This window comes from Hyperoodon ampullatus (assembly GCF_949752795.1).
Source record: "Hyperoodon ampullatus genome assembly, chromosome: 11".
Classification (NCBI taxonomy): domain Eukaryota; kingdom Metazoa; phylum Chordata; class Mammalia; order Artiodactyla; family Ziphiidae; genus Hyperoodon; species Hyperoodon ampullatus.
In genome coordinates this window covers 6,528,412-6,546,715 of record NC_136924.1, presented here as the reverse complement: position 1 = coordinate 6,546,715, position 18,304 = coordinate 6,528,412, and the positions used below count along the sequence as shown (strand labels likewise).

The following is an 18,304-nucleotide window of genomic DNA, read 5'->3' as shown; positions in this document are numbered from 1 at the left end:
TAAAAGATGATTAGTCTACTTTATGATGCAGGTGCAGGTCTTGCCTGAATTGATGTAGATGTCATACGTCCAGGGCTATCAATGCCATGGATGACCATGATAAGAATGTTAACTGACTCTGGTTAACCACAGATAACCAGATAAAAACAACAGATGTTCCACGGATCAAATATAGTCTGGGAAGCAATGGCAATCACCAGTTGCTTGAAAAAAGAAAGGAAGAGGGTATTGGCACTTGGTACGGTTTTAAGGAAGCTGTGAAAGTTTGAGAAGAATGATAAGGGAAGCTAAAAGTGGTGTGTGATAGACACATTGCTTAATTGAGGTTGGAGAGCATGAGTGAGAGGTGGCAATGACCCAGAGGGCGGCAGTGTCCTCTAACAAGGCCCTGGGCTTGGTGTTCCAGGTAGATTAGCCTAGAAGGAAGACTACTGAATACATCCTTGTCCTTTTCCTCTTTAAAAACCTCTGATGATACCACAGGAGTGTGAGGGAGACCACAAGTACCATTTCAAGGCAGCTCTAAGCACACTGAGTAGACACCATGAGCAAGGCTCACCATCCCAAGTTGAAAAAAATTTAAGGACAAGAAGTTATTACTGAAATTAAACAGCAACAGATGTATCCAAGGAATATTGTGGGAATTTGATCCCTTTATGAATCTTGTGATAGATGAATGTGTGGAGATCATATCCAGGGCAACAGAACACTATTGGAAAGGGGATAATACAAGGAAATAGTATCATCATGTTAGAATCCCTAGAAAGAGTATAAATGATAGCTGTGTTCAACAGAGAAATCAATTGCTTCCACATGTCCCATCCTCAAAGGGCTTGTTTTATTGTGATGTAAAAGTCAGGTGATGCACACTTGTCATATTAAATTTTTTATTGAAATGTTTAAAAACCAAAATGCTGATAACTTGCTAAGATCAGATACAAAATTCCCTGACATCGGAAGTCTTTGATCATTTGGTTCCAATCTACCTTTCTCGTCGCTTCATGCCAGCAACCCCTTCCCCCAAATATATTGCTCCTAGAGCCACACCTGGCCATTTACTCTTTCCCTCAACATGCCGGATGCTTTCACATCTTGACACCTCGGCTCTAGCTATGCTCTTCCCCGCAATGCCTTTCTCTTCCTCTTCATCCAGCAAAGTCTTAGCCCCCCTTGGAGACCTACACGGTGAAGCCTTCATGGCTCACTCACCAGATAGTTTGTCTCTCATTCCACTGCTCTGCCACTACATTCTACCCCAATCATTTGTTTGCATGTCTGCCTGTGCGCTGAGACAGGGAGCTCCTTGAAAGCTAGTTTTAATATTCTGGTGCTTAAGCAGAATTGGCAAAAATGCAAAGAGCCCGTGATCTGCATTTAAAGCAATTACAGCAGTATTTTGTCCTGCATTCTCTCTTGCTGCACTGATTTTCCTTCCTGCATTTATCCCTTCCCAGCTGAATCTTTTCTTTTGCTCTTCTCAGACCCAGACACAGGAGAACACCTTTCTATGCAAGGTTGATAAGCTTGTCTGTAAGAAGGGCTAAATAAATGTTTCAGTTGTGTTTTAAAATTATTGAATACCCAAACCCACAAAGACATTTTAGAGGACTTTTCAATCCCATGTGTATTTTCAGGGAAGTGTATCTAATATGCTTTTATTAGTTAATTTACATTTAACTTATCAACATAGTGTACTTTTAGTCATTACACTCCAAATCTAACACATTCCCTTAGGAAGCACAACAATATTTTTTCCTCTATTAACAGGATGTTGTTTTCGCCAACTGAAACTTGACACATAATAATATTAATTAAACTGAATTTCTAGTTTCTTCAAAATAAAATTTCTGAATGAACACAATAGAGTGCAAGATCTTTGGGTTAGTACCATCAGGGGACTACATTGGAACCCGACTCTTTTTTTTCTTTCTTTTTTTTTTTTAACTTTTCCTTTTTTTGGCTGCATCGGGTCTTAGTTGTGGCATGCAGGATCTTTCGTTCCGGCACACGGGCTCTTCGTTGTGCTGCATGGGCTTCTCTCTTGCTGTGGCACACAGGCTCCAGAGCGTGCAGGCTCTGTAGCTGAGGCATGCGAGCTCTCTAGTTGTGGCATGAGGGCTTGGTTGCCCCATGGCATGTGGGATCTTAGTTCCCCGACCAGGGACTGAACTGACGTCCCCTGTATTGCAAGACGGATTCTTAAACACTGGACGACCATGGAAGTCCCTCTCTCTTACTTTCTTTTTTTTTCTTTCTTTCTTCCTTCCTTCCTCTCCCTCTTTCTTTCTCTTTTTTCTTTCCCTCTTTCTTTCTTTCCCTCTTACTTTGTTGTGTCATGAAACAGTTTCATACCATAACATTTTAATTTTATCATAATAAAAATATTTTTTTAATCCATTTGAGGTTACAAGGAACACACTCAAAAGTTGTAGCATCAAAATGAAACAGTGTGGGGGGGAGCTTCAGGATGGTATAAGAGTAAGACATGGAGATCCCCCTCCTCCCCACAAATACATCAGAAATACATCTACACGTGGAACAACTCCTTCAGAACACCCACTGAACGCTGGCAGAAGACCTCAGACCTCCCCAAAGGCAAGAAACTCCCCACATACCTGGGTAGGGCAAAAGAAAAAAGAAAAAACAGACAAAAGGATAGGGACAGGACCTGCACCAGTGGGAGGGAGCTGTGAAGGAGGAAAGGTTTCCACACACTAGGAAGCCCCCTCACGGGCGGAGACTGCAGGTGGCGGAGGGGGGAAGCTTCGGAGCCACGGAGGAGAGCGCAGCCACAGGGGTGCGGAGGGCAAAGCAGAGAGATTCCCGCACAGAGGATCGGTGCCGACCGTCACTCACCAGACCGAGAGGTTTGTCGGCTCGCCCGCTGGGGTGGGCGGGGGCTGGGAGCTGAGGCTCGGGCTTCGGAGGTCGGATCGCAGGGAGAGGACTGGGGTTGGCTGTGTGAACACAGCCTGAAGGGAGCTAATGCACCACAGCTAGGCGGGAGGGAGTCCAGGGAAAGATCTGGAGCTGCCGAAGAGACAAGAGACTTTTTCTTCCCTCTTGGTTTCCTGGTGCGCGAGGAGAGGGGATTCAGAGCGCTGCTTAAAGGAGCCCCACAGACGGGCGCGAGTCGCGACTGAAAGCGCGGAGCCCAGTGACGGGCGTGGGACGCTGGGGCTGCTGCTGCCGCCACCAAGAAGCCTGTGTGCGAGCACAGGTCACTATCCACACCGCCCTTCCGGGAGCCTGTGCAGCCCGCCACTGCCAGGGTCCCGGGATCCAGGGACAACTTCCCCGGGAGAACGCACGGCATGCCTCAGGCTGGTGCAACGTCACGCCGGCCTCTGCCGCCGCAGGCTCGCCCCGCCTCCGTGCCCCTCCCTCCCCCTGGCCTGAGTGAGTCAGAGCCCCCCCGAATCCGCTGCTCCTTTAACCCAGTCCTGTCTGAGTGAAGAACAGACGCCCTCAGGCGACCTACACGCAGAGGCGAGTCCAAATCTGAACTCCGGGAGCTGTGCGAACAAAGAAGAGAAAGGGAAATCTCTCCAGCAGCCTCAGGAGCAGCGGATTAAATCTCCACAATCAACTTGATGTAGCCTGCATCTGTGGAATACCTGAATAGACAAGGAATCATCCCAAATAGAGGACGTGGACTTTGGGGGCAACGATATATTTTTTTTTCCTTTTTCCTCTTTTTGTGAGTGTGTATGTGTATGCTTCTTTGTGTGATTTTGTCTGTATAGCTTCACTTTTACCATTTGTCCTAGGGTTCTGTCTGTCCGTTTTTTTGTTTTTGGGGGGTTTTTTGTTTGTTTGTTTTTAAGTATAGTTTTTAGCACTTGTTATCATTGGTGGATTTGCTTTTTGGTTTGGTTGCTCTCTTCTTTCTTTCTTTTTAAATTTTTTATTACTTTAAAAAAATTTTTTTAATAATTATTTTTTATTTTAATAACTGTATTTTACTTTATTTTATTTTATCTTCTTCTTTCTTTCTTTTTCTCCCTTTTATTCTGAGCCATGTGGAGGACAGGCTCTTGGTACTCTAGCCAGGTGTCAGGGCTGTGCCTCTGAGGTGGGAGAGCCAACTTCAGGACACTGGTCCACAAGAGACCTCCCAGCTCCACATAATATCAAATGGCGAAAACCTCCCAGAGATCTCCATCTCAACACCAAGACCCAGCTTCACTCAACGACCAGCAAGCTACAGTGCTGGACACCCTATGCCAAACAACTAGAGAGACAGGAACACAATCCTACCCATTAGCACAGAGGCTGCCTAAACCCATAATAAGGCCACAGACACCCCAAAACACACACCACCAGACGTGGACCTGCCCACCAGAAAGACAAGATCCAGCCTCATCCACCAGAACACAGGCACTAGTCCCCTCCACCAGGAAGCCTACACAACCCACTAAACCAACCTTAGCCACTGGGGACAGACACCAAAAACAACGGGAACTAAGAACCTGCAGCCTGCAAAAAGGAGACCCCAAACACAGTAAGATAAGCAAAATGAGAAGACAGAGAAATACACAGCAGATGAAGGAACAAGGCAAAAACCCACCAGACCTAACAAATGAAGAGGCAATAGGCAGTCTACCCGGAAAAGAATTCAGAATAATGATAGTAAAGATGATCCAGAATCTTGGAAATAGAATGGAGAAAATGCAAGAAACGTTTAACAAGGACCTAGAAGAACTAAAGAGCAAACAAACAGAGATGAACACAATAAATGAAATTAAAAATTCTCTAGAAGGGATCAACAGCAGAATAACTGAGGCAGAAGAACGGATAAGTGACCTGGAAGATAAAATAGGGGAAATAACTACTGCAGAGCAGAATAAGTCAAAATGAATGAAAAGAACTGAGGACAGTGTCAGAGACCTCTGGGACAACATTAAACGCACCAACATTCGAATTACAGGCGTCCCAGAAGAAGAAGAGAAAAAGAAAGGGACTGAGAAAATATTTGAAGAGATTAGAGCTGAAAACTTCCCTAATATGGGAAATGAAATAGTTAATCAAGTCCAGGAAGCACAGAGAGTCCCATACAGGATAAATCCAAGGAGAAACATGCCAAGACACATATTAATCAAACTATCAAAAATTAAATACAAAGAGAAAATATTAAAAGCAGCAAGGGAAAAATAACAAATAATACACAAGGGAATCCCCATAAGGTTAACAGCTGATCTTTCAGCAGAAACTCTGCAAGCCAGAAGGGAGTGGCAGGACACATTTAAAGTGATGAAGGAGAAAAACCTACAACCAAGATTACTCTACCCGGCAAGGATCTCATTCAGATTTGACGGAGAAATTAAAAACTTTACAGACAAGTAAAAGCTAAGAGAATTCAGCACCACCAAACCCGCTTTACAACAAATGCTAAAGGAACTTCTCTAGGCAGGAAGCACAAGAGAAGGAAAAAACCTACAATAACAAACCCAAAACAATTAAGAAAATGGTAATAGGAACATATATATCAATAATTACCTTAAATGTAAATGGATTAAATGCTCCAACCAAAAGACATAGACTGGCTGAATGGATATAAAAACAAGACCCGTATATATGCTGTCTACAAGAGACCCACCTCAGACCTAGGGACACATACAGACTGAAAGTGAGAGGATAGTAAAAGATATTCCATGGAAATGGAAATCAAAAGAAAGCTGGGGGCTTCCCTGGTGGCGCAGTTGTTGAGAGTCCGCCTGCTGATGCAGGGGACACGGGTTCATGCCCCAGTCCAGGAAGATCCCACATGCCGCAGAGCGGCTAGGCCTGTGAGCCATGGCCGCTGAGCCTGCCCGTCCAGAGCCTGTGCTCCACAACGGGAGAGGCCACAACAGTGAGAGGCCCACGTACCGCAAAAAAAAAAAAAAAAAAAAAAAAACCTACCATGAGATATCATCTCACAACAGTCAGAATGGCCATCATCAAAAAATCTATAAACAATAATTGCTGGAGAGGGTGTGGAGAAAAGGGAACCCTCTTGCACTGTTGGTAGAATGTAAATTGATACAGCCACTATGGAGAACAGTATGGAGGTTCCTTAAAAAACTACAAATAGAACTACCATACGACCCAGCAATCCCACTACTGGGCATATACCCTGAGAACACCATAATTCAAAAGGAGTCATGTACCAAAATGTTCACTGCAGCTCTATTTACAATAGCCAGGACATGGAAGCAACTGAAGTGTCCATCAACAAATGAATGGATAAAGAAGATGTGGCACATATATACAATGGAATATTACTCAGCCATAAAAAGAAACAAAATTGAGTTATTTGTAATGAGGTGGATGGACCTAGAGTCTGTCATTCATACAGAGTGAAGTAAGTCAGAAAGAGAAAACCAAATACCGTATGCTAACATATATATGAAATCTAAAAAAAAAAAAAAAAATGGTCATGAAGAACCTAGTGGCAAGACGGGAACAAAGACACAGACCTCCTAGAGAATGGACTTGAGGATATGGGGAGGGGGAAGGGTAAGCTGTTACAAAGTGAGACAGTGGCATGGACCTATATACACTACCAAACGTAACATAGATAGCTAGTGGGAAACAGCCACATAGCACAGGGAGATCAGCTCGGTGCTTTGTGACCACCTAGAGGGGTGGGATAGGGAGGGTGGGAGGGAGGGAGACGCAAGAGGGAAGAGATATGGGAACATATGTATATGTATAACTGATTCACTTTGTTATAAAGCAGAAACTAACACACCATTGTAAAGCAATTATACGCCAATAAAGATGTTTTTAAAAATTTTTTTAAAGAAAGTTTGTTTTTTGCAGTTAGTAAACATCCTCTGAACATGACCTTTTGACATTTTATTTCATAATAAGTCTTGAAGAGGTAGATTCATTTTTCCCAAATTTTTCTCACTTAAAACAGTTATCAAGGTACAAGTTTTCCTTTTGTGACCCCTCAAATAAAATGACAACTGTGACAAGCAATGCAAATTTTCCAATGGACATGCTTGTTCAACAACTATTTCCTGAGCAAGAAACTGTATTGGACACAGGGAAAGAAAACAAAAAGTTAGTTTCATATATCTTGAGAATCTACCAGATGTGGTCCAATTATCAGCAGGGAAATAAAGGAGGAGCTCAGCTCTGATAATAGACTCATCCATGGGAATAGGTCAGGCATTTGGAACTGCCTCAGCCACAGGCTGGGAGGAGGCCAAGTGAGAGAAAAATACTCACTACCTGAAACATTGTAACAAATAATAAGGGGTAGCCTAGTAAAGTAGTCACTCAGGTGGCTTTTACAGGGAAATAGGAACACTTCTAACCATGAGATGCCAAATGACTATAGGCCAGTCCTCCAGAAGTTCCCAGAAAAGCTAAGAGAGCGAGTAAATCATGTCAGCAGTACCAGTGAAGTCAGACAATTGATGCAGTCATAATCTACAACTCTAGGACCAAGCAAGAATAAGGCAAAGCATCAGATTTTCATGGACAAATTACAAACAATGACTCAGGCCCCACATATCAAGGTGGGGTGGCCCATTATTAGAACTGAGGCACGAAGTCCGAAACCAATTTAGGTGCAAAAATCATGATGCTGCATCACAGAATTCTTTATTTTTTTATTTTTTTAATTTTTGGCTGCATTGGGTCTTTGTTGCTGCACAGAGGCTTTCTCTAGTTTTGGGGAATGGGGGCTACTCTTCATTGCGGTGCCTTCTCTTGTTGTGGACCACGGGCTCTATGCATGCGGGTTTCAGTAGTTGTGGCACCTGGGCTCAGTAGTTGTGGCTTGCAGGCTCTAGAGCACACGCTCAGTAGTTGTGGTGCACAGGCTTAGTTGCTCCACGGCATATGGGATCTTCCTGGACAAGGGCTTGAACCCGTGTCCCCTGGATTGGCAGGCAGATTCTTTTCTATATATATAAATTTATTTATTTTATTTATTTATTTTTGTTTGCATTGGGTCTTCGTTGCTGCACGCAGGCTTTCTCTAGTTGCAGTGAGCGGGGCTACTCTTTGTTGAGGTGCACGGGCTTCTCACTGTGGTGGCTTCTCTTGTTGCAGAGCACAGGCTCTATGCACACGGGCTTCAATAGTTGTGGCTCGCAGGCTCTAGAGCACAGGCTCAGTAGTTGTGGCGCATGGGCTTAGTTGCTCCGCGGCATGTGGGATCTTTCCAGACCAGGGCTCGAACCCATGTCCCCTTCATCGGCAGAGGGAGTCTTAACCACTGTGCCACCAGGGAAGTCCCCAGAATTCTTTAGATTACTGTTACCTCTCCTCAGTATTGGTTCTGAAGTTTAGGATGAGTTTGAATATGCTTTGGGGTTCAAGTGCAATCAGTGGTGGGGAGGAAAGTACTGCAGAATCCAACAAACAGAACTGAGAATTGGTCCCTGCCGTCATGACTTTCACTGCAAGAACTGAGAAAGGGACAGGGGAGGTGGTCCTGGAGAGGAAACATGAGTTCATGAAGGAAGATTTCATGGATATCAAGTTGCAAAAACAAAAACTGTCCCCTACTGTGAGGTTCAACACAGTGCTGTTGTCTAATGAATAAAGAGTAGGAAAATGACAGCATGTGTTCTGAAAGGTTTAAGCTATAGATCCATCCCAAACCATTAACTTCTGTGGGATCTATGTGATTTTAAGTATTGGGCAGGATTAAAGCTTTCACAGTTTGTTGAAAGTTCTAAGCGCACTTTGGACTGATGACTGAGTCTCCTGTGTGAATACAGTAATGAACTTTGCTCTCTCTTAGTTTGTCCCTCTCTCTCTCTCTCTCTCTCTCTGGCTACTGAAACCTAGATTTCTAAAGCTATAAGTATATACTTACAGCTTATAGTACACTTACAGCATGTGCTTCAAGAACTTGCGACTATTCTTTCTAGTACTGCAAGGTCAATTCAGCTAATTAATGACACCAAGAATAAAAAGATAAGGAGATAAATACTATTTGAGATCAAACTCATGGCCATTGTCCATCTAGCCCAGGAATAGAGAATGGGTTGATTCTATGATAGCAACTACCAAAGCCTAGGAATGTGATCCCAAAATAATCCTTAGCTTCCTTTTATAGAAATTATGGATTTTCATCATAAGCCAATGGTATTTTTTTCAAAATCATGCCTTTTCTAACTGAGCACTGAGACCCATAAGTGGGTTGTAAAATCATTTCAGTGGGTTGGGACTAGACTTCTTAATTAAACAGAAAAGAAAACAGAGCTGAAGAGTAGAGAAGATAAGTAAAGAGAAAAAAGAAAACTTCTGTTTTAGTTGTGTGTGTGTGTATGTGCTGGGTCCCTACACAAAATACATTTTTTCCTATGGATTACATTTTTAAAAATACAGACACAGACATAGACATGGATATAAGTATAGAGATATAGCTATATATTAAAGAAATAGCTGGCAAACTCTCCCCAAAATACTATCACCAATCCCATGTAAGGCATTCTCCACCATAATATTCATGGGCATCTACAGAAATACAATTATAATAAAAATGACTACCTTTGACAAGACCAGGGATAACTAAAAGTTAAAACAGAAAGAACAAGTTACTTAAAGTTTGGAAGACAAACTTAAGCTGAACTTCTCCAACCTTAATTTTCTCATGTTAAAAAGAAAATCAGAGATGATTTAAAGAATAAGCTCTCAAAATACTTCATTCTATCCTCTTCTATTCTTCTGTTCTGCCAACCCCAAATATTTGAGTATTGTCATCCACTTTCATCCAACTCTAATACCAAACATTTTTCATACAAAATAAGGATGATGTCTTTCTTATTTTAAGATAGTTTCTTTTTTCCCTAGAGAATGAATTCCCATTCAACAAAGAAAATGTAGAAGAAACAAAATCACTCTTAGGCCTAATTATTTAAAACAAATAGTGAAGATTTTTCTAAGCAGCATAAATTATCTAATACTTTCAGAGAGATTTACTTTAAGCTGTAAGATAAGAACATGTTTACAAATTACATTATACGGGGTCTTCTGTTTGACTTATACCTTTGAGTTATGCAGAGCTATACAAATGTAGTTCCTGATAAAACAGACAGCAAATCAGTATAACACTGCAGTATCAGCCTTTGTGTTGGCAGAAATGCCCACTGATATTCTGGAGTGTGGGTGAACACTGGAATTCCTTTTAAACAGAGTATCAGCTGCATAATTCTCCTCTGATCTCACACCCACTTGTGCCGATCTTCCTTTTTCTCTGCCCAGGCAGAGAGTGGAAAGAGATCAGAACACAATTCTTACACTCCCATTCTGCTCAACTCCGGTTCAAAGATAGACATGAAATGCAAGCAGGGTGTGGTTACTGTGGGATGTGAGTTTGGCCAGAGCCTGAGCATTGTTATCTCATCTGTTTTATTCACTCCCTGAGCTCTCAAAGTCCTATCTCTGATTCATTTTTTCTCAACCCTCTGAATCTTGAACAGAAAGAACTGCTTTTTTTTTTTTTTTTTTTTTTGCGGTACGGGCCTCTCACTGTTGTGGTCTCTCCCGTTGCGGAGCACAGGCTCCGGACGCGCAGGCTCAGCGGCCGTGGCTCATGGGCCCAGCCGCTCCGCAGCATGTGGGACCCTCCGGGACCGGGGCACGAACCCGTGTCCCCTGCATCAGCAGGCGGACTCCCAACCACTGCATCACCTGGGAAGCCCCAAGAACTGCATTTTAGAGCTAGAGCAGAGTGACGAGTATCATCTAAACCCAAAGTCCTTGCTATGGTTCATAAGATGCTCCATCATCAGGTCTCTGTCTATCCCTGTGACCTCCTCTTCTGCAACCCTCCCCTTCCTTGCACTGCCCTCCTTGTGAGCCTTAGACACCTCCAGCATGCTCCTGCCCCATATCCTGTTCCCTCTGCCTACCTTCCCTTGGGTTTCTACATGGCCTAATTCAGATCTCTGTTCTACCTCTGAATCTAGAACTTTCCTGGGCCCATCACTCTGTATCCCATATACCTTGCTCTATTTTTCTTCATAGCACTTAAGTGCTTAGTTTGATTTCTTCTGCTACAAACATGGGCTTTAGTATCAGACACACCTAAGTCAGAATCCTGTCTCTGCCTTTGCTCTGATCTAGGACAAATTACATAACCATATACCTTAGACTCCATTTCCTTACTGGTAAAAATGAATTATTGTAGAGTTAAAATGGAATTACATGTAAAAGTTCTGAACTCAATGCCTTATTAGAATTCCAGTTTCATAAGGGCAAAGATTTTGTGGGTTTAAAGCTGTACCTTATCCCCCAGAACAGTACCAAGAATTAGTTTCATAAACATATTTTGAAGGAAGGAAATAAGAGAAGGAGGGAAGGAGAGAGGGAGGTACAGAAGGAAGGAAGGAAGGAAGGGAGGGAGGAAGGAGAACGAACGATTATGGGATCAACTTAAGTTATGATCATTGTTATTCATTTTCTTCTACCAAAGTGGCTCTGAAATGCTTCTTTGAAAGAAGCCATGTATGGTAAACGAATATGCACCTAACTTTTCCTAATGCACAAGAGGTCCTCCTATTCCTTCTCACTATCTGACTCCTAAAAGTTATTCAATCCTTATTTCTAATGACATCTGAAAATAAGCAAATAAATTAAAACATAAGAAATAACATACTGAAGCTAAGATAGCAGTGGTATAGGTCAGACAGGCAATAGTTGAGACCCAGAGTCTAGAGAGACCTGCTAAAGTGAGATGGACCATATAGCAGATGACCCATGGCTATGAAGGTCTCCAGACAAGAGAATGAATTCTTTGCATGCTCAATGTTAGAGGCCCTCTGGGAGGTCCGCAAGCAAAGCCCAGAATAAAAGGTATCTGTCAACAGGTAACAGGAAAAGTCCAGGTAAGCATGAAGTCAGCATCGTGGAAATCTAACAGTGGTCCTCCAGCTAACTGTGAGCTCCATGAGGTCAGGGACTTTCTCTGATGTATCCTCTTCCATATCCACAACACCTAGCCAATTCCCAAGTATTGTGCATCCTCGATGATTATTTATTGAGTGAATAAATTACAAATCAAGTAAGATTATTTTTCAGTTAAAGGTAACAGCCCCAACACAAGTTCTCTTAAACAAAAAATAATATAACTAAGCAGGCCAGGTTTAGATTTGACTACAGAAACAGCTGAATGCAGGGCCCAAATATTAATATCGGGTTGTAGTCTTTTCATCTTTCCCTTTGGATGACTCCATTCTCAGACCACCAACACTTCCCAAGGCTACATGTTTTGTTAGTCATGCAGCAGGAAAATTCACACACATGAATGCAGGGGGAAGCATGTTGCATTGCCTCTGCTTGGGACATACACCATTTCTGAGACAATCACTGGAGCACTGGAGTTAAGGGAATGCAAAGCACTGATTGTCTGAAGCCTCTTGGAGAACAGCATACAGTATTCACAGTAACCACCTGGGCTGATGGAAAAGATGAGGGGGTGGGATTCACCAAAGGGAAATCTTGTTAAGGTTATTTCTGAGACGAAGTGTGAGTGAGTCTGGGCTCCATAAACAATAAAATTCAACATTGAGGCAGCGGGCCCAGGCACGAGGGTGCCACCCTGAATCAGGGTAGTTCTGCAGCAGGGACCCAAAAATGAGGTCTAGAATAGGCTCCAGTACCTGGAAGCATTGATGGGAATAAGGCAATGCTGGAGGTCTTGGAGTGCAGCTTGGGTTAACCATAGAAGTATGGCTCAGTCATGAGCCAATGTGATTAGGAACCGTTACTAAAACTAAGGGGAAAGGCAAGACTGCAGGTGAACTTAAAGTTGGATTTGATATTAAGCTCTCAAATCCTTCCTTTGAATGAGAACATGGTTGGTTTTGGTGAAGCCGAGAAGGTGGTAGCATTCAGTAATGAATTAAAGTACGTAGGGGTATTTAAGATGTTGGACATAGAATGATCAGGATTATAATAAGGTTCAGAATGTCACCACGGGACCCACTTATTATCCTCTTACTTTACTAGGTCTTAAATATATCTTCCAGTAGTAACTTTATTCAATCTTTATTTTTTATGACATTTGAAAACTAGCAAATAAAGTAAAACATGAGAAGTAACATACTGAAGCTAGGATAGCACTTTACCTTTAAGCATGCTTCAGACTCTTATATCAAACTGCACATTTGACATATCTACTATGATGTGCCACAGGTACCCCAACTTCAACTTCCCACTTCATCTCCCACTTCTTCTTGCCCCAATCAATATAGTATTTTCCTCCAAAACTGGCTTTTCTCCTGTATTGCCAGCCTCAATCAATAGCACCTTTATCTAAGCCAGAAACCTATCATCTTTCTCTGCCTCTGTCTATGCATGCATGTATGTGTGTGTGTGTATATAATATGCATGTACCTATCTATTATATCTCTACCTCTATTTCTCCTATCTAATCAATCATCAAATCCTGCCTCTTTTATTTCCTATATATTGCTTGACTCCACCCCCTTCTCCCCACCCCAAAAACTGTTGCCCTAATTCAGGTCCTCATCACCTTTTGTGTAGGGTATACTTCAACTGTCTCCTAACTGGATACCCTACCTTGCGATGAACATTCCTGAAAACCATAGTCCATATAGTTTCTCTATGTTCACACGGCATCCTGTGCCTGCTCCCTACTTAACATTTACAGCATCATACTGAGATTATGGGTTTATGTGTCTGTCCCCTTTACAAGATATTAAATTTCTCAAACGTGAAAGTTCATCTTCAAATCCTCAATACCTAACACAATGTCTACTGAAGTGGACCAAATCATTGAGTGTTTATATACTTAAAGGCAAGACTAGGTCAATAAATACTTAAAACTCTCTGCTCATCATATAGTCACAAACAAAGCATCAGTAGTGCTTTATTTGGGGGTCACTGTGTAAAGAGTTTTTCCTTGGCACTTTTGTGCAATAGGCCAGACTTTTCCTGAATTAGTGAACAAAATTCTATTTTATTGGAATCTTCTGATTAGACTACATGATTTACTTTAATCAACAATTTGCAGATGCAAAGGCCTGAGGTTCTGTAAAATGCAAATTATATATGCGAAGATGAAAGAAAACATTCCAAACTTGGGCTGTTTCCCTTAATTATAATTACAGATAGCCTACTTTACACCATCATTCTGAAGATCCAGAATATCTTTCACATCAATTTGAAAACTCTATCATAATAATGTAACTTTGTGTAAGTAATCAGTTAAAAACTCCAAGTAAAGAGTGACATAGGGGCTTCCCTGGTGGCGCAGTGGTTGAGAGTCTGCTTGCCGATGCAGGGGACACGGGTTCGTGCCCTGGTCCAGGAGGATCCCACATGCCGCAGAGCGGCTGGGCCCGTGAGCGATGGCCGCTGAGCCTGCACGTCCGGAGCCTGTGCTCCGCGACGGGAGAGGCCACAGCAGTGAGAGGCCCGCGTGCTGCAAAAAAAAAAAAAAAAAAGAGTGACATAGCATTCTTCTTTTTTTAATTTTATTTTTGGCTGTGTTGCGTCTTCGTTGCTGCCTGTGGGCTTTCTCTAGTTGCGGTGAGCAGGGGCTACTCTTCATTGCGGTGCGCGGGCTTCTCATTGCGGTGGCTTCTCTTGTTGCGGAGCACGGGCTCTAGGTGCATGGGCTTCAGTAGTCGTGGCACACAGGCTCAGTAGTTGTGGCTTGTGGGCTCTAGAACGCAGGCTCAGTAGTTGTGGCACACGGGCTTAGTTGCTCCGTGGCATGTGGGATCTTCCCGGACCAGGGCTTGAACCCGTGTCCCCTGCACTGGCAGGCGGATTCTTAACCACTGCGCCACCAGGGAACCCCAACATAGCATTCTTACCATGAGAAGACAATGAACTTTCCTCTGAATTTATGGAATAGAGTTAGTAGAGTTAGCTCACCTACTTAAATGATGCTTTGATTATGTAAGATAATAAAATTTTTAATCATGTTTCGAGGTTACCACGTTTATCTTTGTTTTAATTATGATATATGACCTGCTTTAACTATTCAGTCAAGAGACGTTGTATGTTTATAGGTATGTGTTTATAGTAAAATTGCTTAGATGAATCTATAATAGGCTGTGATTCTAATAATAAGAATTTTTTAATGTGCCTTCTTACTTTTCTCTGCAAGAACATTCATCTGAAAAAAAAAAGAGTTGCTATCATTTTAAAAGGATGAAAGTACCTATTGAGTTTATACATTTTTACGTACTGTGACCAAAACCCCTTCTTAAGGACTATTTTTGTCTTTCTTTTTAAAAGATGTGTCATATTAGAGAATGCTTATCTTGTAACTCCAATGTGTAATCCAGAAGTAACACTGATGAATTTGCTCAAGACATAGCCTTAGTGCTGTGTGATGAAAAGACTATAGGTAATGGATGCTTTACAGAAACAAGTGATCTAAAGTTTAACCAAAAGGTCAAGGGCAAAAAAAAAGGTACAAGTTAGGGATAATGTTATTTTCAGAAGCATATTGGTATATTTCAGAACTGACCAAATATGCAAAAATGGATTGTCAAGTCATTCCAAAAGGTTTAAAGCTTGGTTCTTTGAAAATAATACATTAAGCTACTTAATGATTTGTGCACTTTCTGTATGTATGCATTATACTTAAATTTAAAAAGCTGACTTAAAAAATGTATACCCTCTAACACAAATAATAGGCACCTGATATGATGACAATTCTCAACTATCAATAAAAAAAAATGAAACTCACTATTCTTTATCTTTTTCTCAGCATGCGTCTCTTCAATTCATGGCAATGACTGCCTGTTTCTACTAATGATCCATACTGTGTCAGCATGTGTTTAAAAGTTCAATGAAAATAAGAACTGTAAAGTCAAGATTTCTGTCACTTTCAAATGGCCTGCTCTAATAAGTTCTGGAAACTCTAATCATTCAATGCTTCCATATGCTTTACTAGACACCCAGCACTGAAGATACATTAGACTGAAGATATACTAGATCTTTACCTGTAGAGATATGGACCCTGGCCCTCAGATTTGCAATTATACAGTGACTTCTACCAATGCATACATGCTACACAGTGCCTGCGTGTGTGTGCATGTGTGGGTGTAATGAGAAAGAAAGAGGCCATTTTTTTTCCCCAGTGAGTCAGTGGTGTTGGGTCAGTAAAATTAACATTCCTATCTCACTCATTAAGTGGAAACAAGTTCACATACCAAAGGGTGTGAGTGTGTTGATAACTGGTGAAGCCTTCACCCAAAATGAACAAATTGTATTAGTTTTCCTAATAAATATTCAACAAATATTAAGTAGTTGTCTTTTCCTTATTTTTACAATAACATGTGATCATCTACATCTGGCATTAAATGTTTTATGCAGCAGGGAAACATGAGAATACCACAATTTAGGGTTAAAATGAAGGATCACAAACTGGTGGATCACAGGGCAAATCTATCCACCAGATAGATTTGTTTAACAAACACGATTATTTTAAAAAATTACTTAACTCCCAGCATTAAATAATTTGGAGATTTTGTAAAAACCTCATTAGGAGTTTGTCTCAACAAACAAAAGCTCTGGAATTGGACTCTTGTTACTACATGGATTGAGCTAAGTGCTGCTCGGCTCTTCAGTTCAAGGCTGTCTCCACGCTCTACAAAGTCTGCTTCACCCATGTAACCTTGCCCAGCTCCTGCAGACATGTGAGGCTGCAATCCTTGGTTTCCAGAAGAGTCTAATTTATCTTGGTAAATTGATTAATCCAAAATTTATCTTTCCTATTTCCTTCCCACCCTATAGTGAGGATATTGATACCTTAACTAAAGTATTCTGTTTATTAGATTTCAAAATGATCCCTTCTAAGTGTCTTATAATACTTTAAACAGAAACAAACAAAATCCTTTTTGTTGGTTATTTTTCAACCAGAGAGCCAAGTCTATTTAATGGATTATAAGATTTTTTAAAATACATTTTGTAAGTTCTGATTTCCATATAATTGTTTACTCCTTTACTAGAAAAGAGGTCTTAATGATAGTTGACAATAACATTATCCTCATACACAAAGCATGGCATATTTCCACGGAGGTAGCCCAAGATGAAAGCACCCAGCCATCAGCTTGTGGAAGTATCTATGTGTATTCGGATATCCGGCTTTTATTTCATTAAACATGATTTAAAAAGAAAAAAAAGCAATCTTTTGCATTTTTTCTTAGAGCAGGCAGGAGAAGTTCTTGGTATTGAGTGATGATAGGAAAACACACAGAAAAAAAATTTTTTGCCACTGACATTCAGTGTTATTATTATGTCCACTATAAACTTCCTATTTGTTCAAACACTAGATGCAGAGAAAAACCAAGCATATCAACATTCCACCACACTGTCCACATTTATGGTAACTTTAAACTCAGAAACTTTATAAAACAATCGGCTGAGAGACAGATGTAGTGTTCAAGTTTTACCTTAAGGCATTTTCCTAAGGCTGAGTTAGGAACAAGTTCTGCATGGAAACACTGAGGCATCCTTAGCTAGTGTTAGAGGAAGTAGTCTGCTATATTTAAAAATTAGGCAATTTCTGACTCCTTATAATGCAGGAGGTTTTTATTTATTAATTAATTTATTTATTTGGCTACACTGGGTCTTAGTTGCGGCATGCAGGATCTTTAGTTGAAGCATGCCGGATCTTTTTTTAGTTGAGGCATGCCGGATCTTTTTTTAGTTGAGGCATGCAGGATCTTTAGTTGTGGTATATGGGCTCTTTAGTTGCAGCATGCAAACCTTAGCTGCAGCATGGGGGATCTAGTTCCCTGAACAGGGATCAAACCCGGGCCACCTGCATCGGGAGCAAGGAGTCTTAGCCCCTCGACTACGAGGGAAGTCCCAGGATGCAGGAGATTAACCTCTAAATTTTTAAAAATATCTTCAAGATCTAGTTAATGTGCATAGAAAAATACATATTTATGTGCTCATACAAATATTTTAATGAACTAATTTCACCAAATGAGACATTTTAGACGTTAACATAAAAATTATAATAGCACCAAGTGAAATGTTACTAACTTTCCTTGAGAAGTTATTATGATCTTTCTTCATAAAGGTAAATTTGCCTGGAAAGAAAAAAAACTCTTTGCACCAATTAAAGCTTTGGGAAAGGATTTGAGAAATTTACCATTTATCATCTACTACCTCCTACAAAGATGGTGGTACCGCCCACCTTCAGTAGTCTTCAGGTGTTCGCCCAGGAGTAGGAATGTGTAATGATCTACAATCCTCCCAATGCCCCATGCCACCTTTATTTGATGCTTTGAATTGTGGGATGTTGATTGTGGCCAAGAACAGGAATAATTTATCAGGCTCTGTAGGGAACTGAAACTGT

General features: G+C 41.3%; 1 pseudogene across 1 annotated transcript; it reads left to right on the top strand.

The window, feature by feature from the left end:
• The first annotated feature begins 544 nt into the window (after nucleotides 1-544).
• Nucleotides 545-774, top strand: LOC307060218 (small nuclear ribonucleoprotein G-like; annotated as a pseudogene). The gene has a single exon. The product of its transcript is annotated as a small nuclear ribonucleoprotein G-like (transcript).
• Nucleotides 775-18,304: the final 17,530 nt, after the last annotated feature.